Source organism: Canis lupus, chromosome 11 (genome assembly GCF_048164855.1).
Source record: "Canis lupus baileyi chromosome 11, mCanLup2.hap1, whole genome shotgun sequence".
In the NCBI taxonomy this organism is placed as follows: Eukaryota; Metazoa; Chordata; class Mammalia; order Carnivora; family Canidae; genus Canis; species Canis lupus.
The window spans coordinates 51,208,974-51,221,725 of record NC_132848.1 but is presented as its reverse complement, the minus strand read 5'-3'; the positions used below and the strand labels follow the sequence as shown (position 1 = coordinate 51,221,725).

Here is a 12,752-nt window from a genome sequence, read left to right as displayed (position 1 = left end):
CTAGAAGGAAGAGGGTGTAGTGGGTCAAGAGTGGGAGACCAGAGTGGTTGCCAAAGTCAAATTCCAGTATATTCTGGTTGGTTTGGGCCAGTCATTTAACTGCTCTGAGCCCCAGCCTTTCTTACCTGTCGAATGGGGATGATAGTACCCACCCCTGATTGAGGGTTAAAGGAAGTAGTTGTTAGCATGACGTGCGGCACCTAAGTTCAGTGAATATTAGCTGTTTGGATGAATTCATCAACTGATTGGTGCTCTGCCTCTACCTATAATGCTGGCTACAAAATTGGCTTCAATCCTCCCAGCAGCCCACGGGGGGGTGGGGGTGGGGGTGGCGGGCAGTGGTGGTGGTGGTGATCACCTCTGTCCCCAGGTACAACTGAGGAACCTGAGACCCAAAAGGTCAAGTGGCTCACCCTAGTCCCATCAGTGAGCCCAGGCCCCTTGCCCAGGCCTTCGGGTCCCCCAGTGCGGGGCTCCTTCCCTGTACTCTTTGATGACCCCTGTCATGCAGCCCCTGGAGCCTGGGATGGGGACCCTGGAGGAAGGGCAAGGGGCCAGGGCCCCTTAGCTTCAGAACTGGTGGCTGCCCGGCCGTCTCTAGATGCTATGCCATGGAGTCTGATGAAGTCTCCTTTGATGCGGATTTACAGGTTTTTAAACTGAAATGCTGATCTACAGTGATATAAATCAGACAGGCGTTGGAAAGAGAGGGGGCTCAGTGGAAAAGACTATGAGGGAAACTTCTGGGGATATGGGAATATTCTAGAATGGTGGTTGCACCCAAATTGCAAAAAAAAAAATTATCCAACTGATATGCACATCTTATTGTATGTAAATTTATCAAACGATATCAAGTTTAGGCATAATTATATAAATTACATAAAAAAATAAGTCTGAGACTACCTTTGGGGGCTCTTGGAGCTCAATGTGGGGCTTAACTCCCCTCTCAGCTCTCTGTGGCAGCCCTGGGTGGTCTGGGGACCCCCAAGGAGAGGCTTCATCTGCATCTGCTGTCACAGATGTGCACACTTACACAGACAAACACACATGCACACACATTCACACTCAAACTCAGATGTGGGGAAAATGATAAGGACAGGGCAGGGGAGCATAGGACACTAGCAGCTCAGCTCCCAAGGTAGGTTCCAGTCTCCTGTCTGCCCACTAGAGTTGGGCACTGTCGAGGGCACCAGAAGAATGTGGGGTGGGGTGGGGGTGGGGACAGAGAAGAATGTGCCCTGAGCTGCAGCTGGAGTGAGTGAACTGGCCATCGCCCCAACTTCACTGCCCCCTGGCCATTTTCTGGGCCTCCCCCTCCTGGGAGCCCTCCAGAAACCCTGCTGGGCTGAATCGGCTCTCTGTCTGGGCCCAGGGCATTCATCCACGAATTGAGATGCTGGAGCTGAGTCAGAGGACAGGGGAAGCTTCAAGGACGTGAGGGAGAGCACGCTGGAGCTGCCCACGCCTCCCACACCGCCCAGGCCCGGCAGCAGTGCCGCCACATCCCAGGCTGCCCCGGCGGGCCCTCCACGCAGAGCCCACGGCCACGCAGGTTCCCGGGTGGCCCCCACCGCCCCCATCACAGGCTGCCTACTGGGATGGAGGGAAAGACCCTGGATCTGGCTGACGAGGAGTTGGTGCAGGGGGAGGTGGAGGGGGTCTTTGAGCTCTCACGGTTTTAAAATCTGTTCCTGGTGTTTAAAAATATTTATAAGATGCATCTAAGAGAAAAGAAAGAGTTTTGAGATCATCTGCTATGACAGCTTATCCAGACCATTCATTTGTTTATCCACCAAAGTATTTAATTGGAAGCTTATTCTCTGCACAGGCTCTATAAGAGGCACTTGGACTATATGTAAGGATGACCAGTGCAGGGGCACCTGCTGGCTCAGTCAGGTAAGCATCTGACTCTTGATTTCTGCTCAGGTCATGATCTCAGGGTGAGGTCAAGCCCTGCGTTGAGCTCTGTGCTCCGTGTCGAGTCTGCTTGTCCCTCTCCTCCTCCCTCTGCTTCTCACCCTGCTCTCATTCTCTCTCAAATAAATAAAAATAAATAAATAAATAAATAAATAAATAAATAAATAAATAAATAAATCTAAAAACAAAGAAAGATGGATAGCATAGTCTCTGCTTTCATAGCGTTTACAACCCAAGTTGGGAGACAACTTACAATAACAAAAAGAAGGACATGGTGCAACTAGCAGCAGTGGCCTAGGATGAGTGTTCATTCTGGCTGGAGGGGTTTAGGGGAGGCTTCCTGGAGGGGAGCAGAGGGGTGGGTAGCATGGGTCTGAACCCTAAAGACTGAGTGTACCTGGTGAGGGGAACAGCATAAGCAAAGATGAGGAAGGTGGGAAGAGCGCTATGTGTTCTCAAATAGTTAAACCTCTGAGAGGGTTGATGCGGGTCTGGCCAGTCTACCTGGTCACCTTGTGACCCCACTTCCCTGCTCTCGTTTGACTAGGTCAGGCCAGGCACCCGTTCTGAGTCCTGTCCAAGAGGTGGTCTGGTGAGAACTCTCCACTCAAGGAATATTGGGACTGACTGGGTGAAGAGATTCTTGCCCTGTGAGGGTTGAAGTAGAGACAGGAAAAACAAGGCAGTTGGCTGGTGGTGAGAGTAGAAGGAAAAAGGCAGAGAGAGAAGAGAAGGAGGGCATATCCTCCTCAACAAGCAGAGCTCAAGAGCTGAGGAGGTAATGAGGTGGCCCAAGCTCTGAGCTCAGGAGCCCTGAGACTGCTGTCCACCTTGGTCTTTCTTGGTGGCTTCTCCTGGCTTTTGCCAGAAGGCTTAGACATGTGTTCGAGGTTTGCCATCACCTAGTTTTGTGCACTTGACTTGTCCCCTGGTCCCCACATGTGCTACAGGGGCAACCGATCTTTACAACTGATGTCATAAAGAAACAAATATGTTGGAAGACAGGCTGAGGAGCTGGAGCTCTGGTTTATGGGCAGGGGGACACTTGGCAGATTTCTGAGCTATTGAGGAAGATCCTCTGGCAATAGTGCGGAGCATGGGATAGAGCAGAGCAAGACTGGAGGAAGGGACTGCCGGCAGGAGACACTCCCGGGCTCCAGCAGAGAGGCCCTGAATGGAACTGGAAGATCATTGTGGCATAGAGCTAGCTACATGGACGGTCTTCAGAGACCTTAGGAGGTAAAAGTGATCAGATCTGGTGGCAGGTAGGTGGGGAATTGGGAGTGGGTGTAGAAGTCACAGGGAAGAACAGGTTCCGGAGAGGGAATGGGTTGACTTGGAGGACCTTCTAAGACCAGGATGGAGATCTGGGTCAGGACATAGAAAAATGCCCGGTATGACAAGAGAGTTTTCAACCACAAAGCATGACTGACCTCTCAGGGGGGACCAAGATGAAGCCACAGGTAGTGAGTGACACTCTCTGGAACTTTGCCCCTCCTCTTAGGTCCAAATCGGGAGATTCTGAAGGGTTGAGGTACGAAAACATCCAAACACGATCGAGTTGAGCCAATAAAGAATGGGAAGGACATCTGGATATCCAAACTGACAGTAAACACATGAAAGGGTGTTCAACAGGCCCACCTCTAACATTTAGGGCCCCCAATATCCCAATTAACATAAGTCATAATATTTAAGTGGTAAATTGAGTTAACTATTAAGTAAAATAAATTCTATCCTCTTGACTCCACCACATTCACAATGACCTGTGCCGGCCAGGTTCAAACTTAGAATTTTCAGATTCCTCAGAGCGCCACGGCCCAATACGGTACTTCTGATAGAGTGGACCCACTCTCCTCTTCTTCCTTCTTCCTTCCCAGCGACATCTCTCCTGCAGCAGCTTCACACGTGAGCGGGGACAGGCCAGCCTTACATGCCCAAGGTCCGTGTACTTCCAGCAAACTTCTGCCCTGTGGCTACCCTTGAGACCGGAGACAATGTATACAGGTGGTACAGAGTATCCTTGGCAAATAGGCCGGAAGAAGTGGCCTGCGAAGACTCGGGAACCTGGTCTGAGGACATTTAGGCGGAGAATTCCAGAGCCTTAAGCACCAGCTCCATCCTTAACTGATAACTCAGCCTCTCTGAGCCTCAGTTTGGTCGCTATAAAGGCTCAATAGAACTGCCTCCACTCGCTTGTTATGAGGTAAGAACATTATGTAACTCTAAATTCCCATTCAAATGTTAGTCCCATAAATTTCACAGTACAGGGCTGGGCACCACGTGACAGCTTGGCTCAGACTGCAGGGTGTCACCGGGAATAATGACAAGCTAAGAGAGGGGCTGGGCTCCAGCTGACCCCCTCCTTCAGTCTCACTGGGGAAGGGGAGAAGGCAGCTAAGGAGCCCCAGCCCCAGGGCCAGGTGGGTAGGAGCCTGGGCCAGTCTGGCCCCCTCAGGCCTTCAGGCAATCCAGGGCCTTGGCTGGGAGGCCTTGGCTAGGAGGCCTGGCTGGGCTTGGAGCTCTGGCAGCGGCCCTGAGTTGGGTAACAGGACTCTGGCCCCGGTGGCCTATCTGCCAACTGGGCTGGCTTGCAGTTTGGGTAGGGCAGCATGAGTGCCAGAAGCAGAGAGACCTATTTTTGCTCCAGCCACAGGCCAGCGGCTGAAAAGAAAAGTTAAATTAAGATGACTTCGGTTTCTTTTTTTCTTGGCCCAACCAGAGTGCAGCTTGCCTACTTTTTGAACAGAAGTGATTACAGAATCTCTTCAGTGAAAAGAATGAATCCTAAATGTGCGTAGGTCTGCCCTGGGGCTGGCAAAGGGGTGGACATATAGGGACAGAGGACAGAAGGGAGAGGAGGGAGGGGGAGAGGGAGACAGAGGGAAGAGGGGAGAGGGAAGAGGAAGCAGGTATAGCTGCAGATACGCGGGGGGCCCATGGAAGAGAGAGAGAGAGAGAGAGATAGAGGAGGAGACATAGATGGACAGAGCAAGGAAAGATTCAGTGGGTTTGGAGGAATGCATAGAAGGAGGCTGTGAGTGATGTGTGTTTGGATGTGACTTTGCTCCTGGTTAACCATTGTCCAGGCTCTTGGACTGCCCGTCCCCCCCTTCCCCCCGGGAACACACAGAGAGGACATTCTCTAGGCACTAACCCAAGCAATCCATGAAAGAAGTTCTTCTCTATCACCTCAAGTGTTGGCTCAAGCCAAGGAGGCACATTCCTTTTCTGCATCCCTGCCATTTCCTTGAACAAGGGCAGGAAAAGGACCAACCTGGACTGGACCCTGGTAGACAGCGTCCCTCCCACCTCGTGGGGAGGACAATCAAAGAAGTAGAGGTATCCACTTCCAAACAGCTTTCCTGAATATCAGGGTCCTAGGCCCAGCCACACAGCAGGCTGGACATCCAGGCTCAGTGGGCACCTACTTCCAGAGACGAGGTTTGAGAAGTGCCAGGGAGACATCCCTATCCCCAAATACTGCCCCTGTTGCCTGTCAGGGCCTTGACCTTCACCACCTCAAGGCAGCAGGAGTCAGGATGCTAGCTGGGGGTTCCTTGAAAAGCTCTCCCAGGCCCAATTTCCTATCTTATATGGGGATCCTGTTCATTTCCTGCCCATTTCTCAGGGTTGCTGTGAGAATCAACGTAACAATGGATGTGCAAGATCATGGCCTGAGTCGGCCTCTGGCTCTGCTACTAACTAGCCTGGTGAATCGGGGCCCTCTGTTTCCTCACTCATATGACTAGAAATAAGTTGCTGTGACAATGAAGAAAAGTAATTATTTGTAATGATCTAGCCCCAGTTGGTGGCCAGTAGAGAGTACTAGGTACTTTCTCTAGCATCAGCTATAAAACTAAAACATTATTATGCTTCCTTTGTGCATAGGGACCCATATCACTTTTTGGACCCAAATGCATATATTCTGGGGAGGGAAACACTCCTAATCTGGTGTTAACATATTCTGACAAATATTTTCCAATAGGACAGGCAGCTGAGAGCAAGTTTCTGATGGCCTGCCACAACACAGCCCAGGTAAGGGCTGATAAACAGAGTGAGAAAAGGATCCAAGGCTGGGCACTGCCAGGGTTCAATGAGGAAACCACTCAATTCCCCAGCTGGCAAATTCTAACAGGTTCTTTAAAACTCAACCCAAATGTCACCTTTTCAGTAATACCTTCCCAACCTGACACTGCCAGTTCCTTCTCTGGGGCCCATCACGCTGTCTGTAACTGTTCTGTTACATTTCTCACATTTTAATGCAATTATGGGTTGCCTCCCCTAGCAAACTGTATTCTTCGTGAGCAAGGACTGTGTTGTGTTCAACTCTGGATCACCAGCCCCTGGCAAAATGCCTGGTTCAGAAAGACACTCAGGGTTTATGAAATAAGTACCCAGGCTTGCCTGCCCTCTGGGGAAACCAGAAAACAGAAATGTTTAACCTCTGAGAAGATCCCCCTCATTATCAGGGTACAAGCGCTTGGATTTGCCTTTATAGCCTTTATAGATTACGAGTTGATAGATCTCATTTGCTCCTCAAAATGGTCCCATGGGGTAGATAGGAAAGGTGCCGCGCAGGCCAAGATAGCTGAGAAAAAGAGCTAAGGGAGACTAAAGGTTTTACTCAAGGTCATCCACCCAGCAAAGAGTAGAGCCAGGACTGGCACCCAGGCTCCTGAATTCTAGTCCAGGAGAAATCTGGTAAGGTCTTACTGGGCCAAGAAACTCCAAGCCAGATGAGGAAAGAAAAGTGGGATAGAGTTTCTAGGTTTTTTTTTTTTTTTTTTTTTTTTTTAAGCTAAAGAATTATATACCTTTTAAAGAAAGCTTATTTTAAAAAAAGAAAAGCCCAATAACTAAAATTTACAAAACATCTAAAAGCAGAATGTTAATACATTTCTTTGAACAGAAGTTCAAATGTATACTTTTCTCATTATTGAGCTGCTGAATGAGGATAATAAAGTTGTAAATCATGCAGAAATGTAAAGATTCCACAGGATCTCTGCAGCCAAGTAAGCCTCATTATCAAATGGGTTTTTGGATTTTGTTTTGAATCATAATTGTTTAGTTTTACAGCTTACATTAGAGAAAGTAGCTAAGTACTTTCTAATGGCCGTCAAGGAGGTGCAAATCATTGCAAATATCACTTTTCTCCGTTTGTCACACAAATGGACTCATGCTATAAATACGGCTAGAAGCTTTTTTTTTTTTAAACCTTAATATATCTTGTCCTCTCTTTGATATGAACACACACAGATCAGCCTCTCTTTTTAATAGTGCAGAGTATTCCATACGCTGAGGTCTGGATCTTTGCATCCCCCCAACATTTTTATGTTAAGACCTAATTCCCAGTGCAATGGTATTTGGAGGTGGGGCTTTTGTGAGGTGATTAGACCATAAAACTGGAACCTCCATGAAGGGGATGAATGCCCCAGAGGGCTCCCTCACTCCTTCTGTCACGTGAAGACCCAGAGAAAAGACCAGTGCCTTCGAACCAGGAAGCAGGCCCTCCCGGAACATTGTATCTGCTGCTACCTCGATCGTAGACTTCCAGCCTCTAGATCTGTGAAAATCCATTTTTGTAGTCTATAAGCTACCCAGTCTGTGCTGTTCTGTTACAGTAGCCTGGATAGATGAAGATACCATGAAAAGGATGCATCACTATTTGTTTAGCTAGTCATGGACTGGGAGACATTTGTGGTTTTTCCAATAAGTGCCTTTGAACACAGAGTGCCTCCTCATGGAGTATGCCTATGGGAGAAAAGACCAGCAGAGGGGGTGTTCAGTCAAAGAGTAAGGTGCCTTTTCATAGATATTCCCAATTGGCCTTCAACCAAGTCAGCCTCAATCTGCACCCTTACCTACCTGCTAATCCACCCTCATCTTTGCTCGTGAGGAGTATAAGATTCTCATTTCTGTGCCAATATGCTCCAAGAACTTGGCATGGCATCATCTGATTTGCGTGTCTTGAATTATGAATGACATGAAGAATTTATGCATTCATCTCCTGCGGATGGCATTTCTTTCTTTTTTTTTTTTTTTGTAATGTCTATCCATATTCCTTGCCTATTTTCCTCCTGGTTTTATCTTTTCTCCCTTTTTGATTTATTAAAAGGGGGTATACAATACAAACCCCCTCTGAATACAAAGGGGGTTTCCACCCCCAGTGTCAACCAAGAATCTTTTATCAGGCACAACTGTCCTTCAAGAGCAAGGGAGAAATTAAGACATCCCCAGATAAACAAATCTGCAGGAGTTAAGCCAAAACCCAAGGGACCACCCTGCAGGCAATGTCTGTGTCCAGGACCAACATAAAGAAGCAGAGTACACAGTGGCCACACTCCATACATGCCTTTTCAACGGACAGGCTGTATATGCCAAGTGGTCTCCTGTCACCAACTTCCGGGAGTCATGCTGTCAGCCTTATCAGATGGGGAAGCTTATCCCTGGTGGTTTCTGCAATTTCAGGTACCTGCAAGCTTCATGTACCTGCAATCTCCTAAAACCTCTGGTGGTGGCTCTATGGGTGGGGCTGCTGGTACAGGTATCTCAGGACCAGCCTTCCAAGACTTCTCATACCATAAGGTCCCCATACTCTGAGATGGACCTGATGCTTTGCCCCAGTAACAGTGTTCCAAGCCTCTTGTACCCTCAGACTATCCCTGAGTCCCATCCCCAGGACCAGTACCTAAGTCCCAACCAAAACCAAAACCAAAACTGAAATCAAAACCAACAACAACAACAAAAAAAACAAACCTTTTAAGGTCTTTCGTCTCTTTGCTGATATTTCCGTTTTGTTTAGACATTGTTTTCTTGACTTCACATATTTCTTTCGATTTTCAAATATCTTTAAGTTGGTTGTTTTAAAGTCTTTGTCTAGTAGATCTGCCATCAGAGCCTTTTCAGAAACAGTTCCGATTGATTAACTTGTTTTTCTTTGAGAAGGCCATACTTTCCTACTTTTTTTTTTTTTTTATGTCTTGTGATTTTAAAAAAAACCTGGACAATTGGATCTAATACTGTGATAACTCTGGAAATCAGATTTTCTCCCTTCCCTGGGGTTTGCTATTTTTTTTATTATTGTTTGTGCTTGTTTATTAATTATTGTAGGCTATCTCAGTGTCAAGGATCTGCCTAAGGTGTAAACTTAACGTCTTCTTGGATTTTTTCTGAACTTGTACCTTTCTCTGGGCATGTGTGGTCACTAACTTACCTTAGATATGCAATTGCTTTTGAATACCTGGTTTTCTATGTCTGGCTCCCACAAGTGGAAAAAGAAAAAAAATTAAAAGGGGGAGAAAAGGGGTGTTAGCTCTTTAAATGTCCCCCAGAAGCGACTTGGGGAGGAGCGAGAACAGCTTGCAACAATGGAAGGAGATGTAACAACAATGGCCACTCATCTCTTTGCACCTCTGTGCAAAGAAGCAACAGTCAGCTATGGAGCATAGATCCCTGATAGAGGATAGAGTCTCTTTTGCCTACCCTGGTTTCCACATGCTTCATGCCAGCTGTTCCTAGAATGTGTGCTCAGCTGCCTCCCATGGGGTCGGGGGTTGAGGGGATGGCTGACTGCAACAGTGCTAAGAGCTGAACTTGGCTAAGAGTAATAGCAGTGTCCTGTTCAAGCCTTTCCCTGGAAGTGACAAGCCTTCCATAGACTCCAAAGTTCCAGAACAGTTACATCAGATGGATCCTGTCAGTGCAATTGTTGTCTAGGTGGGGAGGCACGTGGTGAGGATTCCTGGTTTCTGGTGCAGCCTACTTTGCCACTTTCTCAGAATCCTCTCTATTTAGCTTTATTTTGATTAAATTTATGTGAACATAGTTGGGAGATTACAGTAGCTATATAAGGTTTATTATGATTATTAGTACATTTACCCTCATACTCTCCATTAATTATTGCTCTCCAGAAGCAACCAGTTCCAACCACTTAGTTGATACATTTGGTATTTATGGCCACATCTCCAAATAACGTGCTTATACTGCTCTTTATTGATTTTTCAGTTCTAGATATGATCTAGTGATTTCCTGCTGTGGAAGGCAAGGATTTAGCTCTGTTTTAACCCTGGCCTGTCCCATCACATTTCATTCATGCATGCTCTTCATTCCTCTGTCCTCCCAACGCAGTTACATCAGAATTACACTATTCTTTGTTTGCATTTTTCATGACGTTGTAAATGCCAGTTCCAGTTGAGACATAGAGTAAATTCTGATTGCTTTACTTTTTCCCAACGTGTTTTTCTTCCCTGGAATTCATATTTGTTTTATTTTCTCATTATCTTCCTTTTTGACAAACTCATCATTAGTTCTACTTCAAACTCTCAGTTGTGTAAATCTCTCACTGTGTTCAAACATATTAGGTGTTCTATCAGTGTAATCTCATGGAATAGTCTTCTGAGTCTTCTGACAATTTGAATCTGTCCTCTTTGCTCTCTGAACTTGGCACATAGCTGCTGTCTTTGGAATTTTTTTCTCCATCATTTTGGGGATTTCCTTCTCTTCCTTGTATTGAATCTGTTTCCTGGATAGTCTGTTTTCCCAAAGTTTCTGAGAAAGGGTGTGTGGGAGACTTTTCTAAAACTTGAGTATCCCAGAGTGACTCTATTCTACATGAAAACTTAATTGATTATTTGTCTTGGGTATAAAATTCTTTATTTAAAGTAATTTTTTAATCAGAATTTTAAAAATACTGCTTCATTACATTGTCTTACACACTTGTCTTTGAGAATTATGAAGTCATTTTAATTCGAAATGTTTGTATCTGATATCTTTTTTCATTCTCAGAATCTTGTGAGATCTTCCCTTTGACTTCCAGTCTTCTGAAATTTCATGATATGCATTGGGGAAGGTCTATTTTAATCCATCGTGCTAGAAACTTGAAGAGCCTTTTAATCTAGATCTAATGAGCTTCTCATCTAGAGCATTTTCTTCTATTATTTCTTTGATTAATTTTGCCCCTTTCCCAGTGACCCTCATCTCTTGGTGTTCATATTCTTGTGCAATTCCCTCCAATATTGAAAAAGGTGACCTTTCTGATCAGTTGAATATTGTAGTAGTGATACTATGTGATATCCAAAGCTAATCACTAAACACATTTCAGCCTTTTCCTTGGTCTCTTGGATCACTGTCTTGGAGAAAGCCAGCTGTCATCTCAGCAAGACACTCAAGCCACCCTTTAAAGAGGCTCACATGGTGAGGAACTAAGATCCTCTGCCAACAAAGAGCACAAACTTGACAGTCATATGAGTGAGCCATTGTGGAAGCAGATTCTCCAGCTATAGTCAAGCTTTAAGAAAACTGCAGCCCTGGTCAACATCTGGTTGAACTTCATGAGAAACCCAGAGCCAGAACCATTCAGTTAAATTATTCCTGAACTCATGGCCACATAAACTATGTAATCCTCATTCATGGGAGAAAAGTTTGAAAAGTTTCTCTGTACTAGATATCTGTTGTTTTGCTTGTTCAGCATTTCTTCTTCTGGTGAAATAATATCTCTTCTCCTCTGGGGAGTCATCTGTGTGGGTTGGACAGAGCTTGCTCCATTCCCTGACCCCAGCTCAAAAGATGAGCCAGACCTGATCAATGAGACTCATCGCTGGACTTATTAGAACCATCACATAGTGAATTACACTCAGTCCACAGAAGGAAGAGGTCTGGAGCTGCTGGTGGCCATCCAAACTGTGTGGATGGAGCCTTCTTGGGAATGAAGTCAACAGAACAAAGCAGAACCAACAGAGAAATAGTTTCTTGCTGGCACCACTGGAGGTTTGCAATCTAACCATCACTACTGTTAATATCACCCCTCAAACCTCCCAGTTACCTGAACCAATACATTCCATTTGTTAAAAAAAAAAAAAAAAAAAAGGATCTTTGTCTTTGTAGTACTATCTGCCTCTTTCCTGCCTCACTTGTTAGATGTTTCTATTGTAACCGGATGCTTATTTTTAACAAACATTTTTCTGCATCTATTGAAGAAGGAATGCTTGTGTATGCTTATGTATAAGTGAAATGAATAATGGCAATAATGCAGAGAACAGGAAGGAGGAAATAGGGCTATTTTGTTATAATATGCTCCTCATACTATTTGTGTACAGTACAGTGGTATTTAAAAGTGGAACTAGATTAGTTGTAAAGGTACATTGCAAACCCTAGGCCAGTCACTAAGAAAGGGCAAAAGAAATATGCTAAGAAAGCAGAGAAAATGGAATGATATAAAATACTTGCTTAAAATTATAAAAGGGGGTAGCCCCAGTGGCACAGCGATTTAGCACCACCTGCAGCCCAGGGCGTGATCCTGGAGACCCGGGATCGAGTCCCACATCGGGCTCCTTGCATGGAGCCTGCTTCTCCCTCTGCCTGTGTCTCTGCCTCTCTTTCTCTCTCTCTCTGTGTTTCTCATGAATAAATAAATAAATCTTCTCCCTCTGCCTGTGTCTCTGCCTCTCTTTCTCTCTCTCTCTCTGTGTTTCTCATGAATAAATAAATAAATCTTTAAAAAAATAAAATAAAATAAAATTATAAAAGGCAGAAAGTGAGTAGAAGGCAGAAATAGAGACCAAGAACAAAGGCAACAAATGGAAAAATGGTAACAAAATTAGTTAAAATATGTCAATAACTACTTTGAACATCAATGATCTTAATGTACCAATTAAAAGACAGAGATTGTCAGAGTGGATCAAAACATAAGACCTAAGCATATGTTGTTTATAAGAAACTCATTTAAATGTAAAGATATATTTGGATTAGAAATTAGTGAGTGGAGGATGTGAAGGTAATCTGGCTGTGACATCTGTCACCCCATTGATCGCCAGGGTTGATTCGGCTGATCTGGTTGG

General features: G+C 45.3%; 1 long non-coding RNA gene across 1 annotated transcript; it reads left to right on the top strand.

Annotated features, from left to right (window-relative positions):
- Positions 1-1,446: 1,446 nt before the first annotated feature.
- On the top strand, positions 1,447-12,429 carry LOC140600170 (uncharacterized). Its single transcript, XR_012003362.1, has 3 exons — positions 1,447-1,896; positions 3,795-4,120; positions 11,018-12,429. It is a non-coding gene; the product is annotated as an uncharacterized lncRNA (long non-coding RNA).
- The last annotated feature ends 323 nt before the right edge of the window (positions 12,430-12,752 follow it).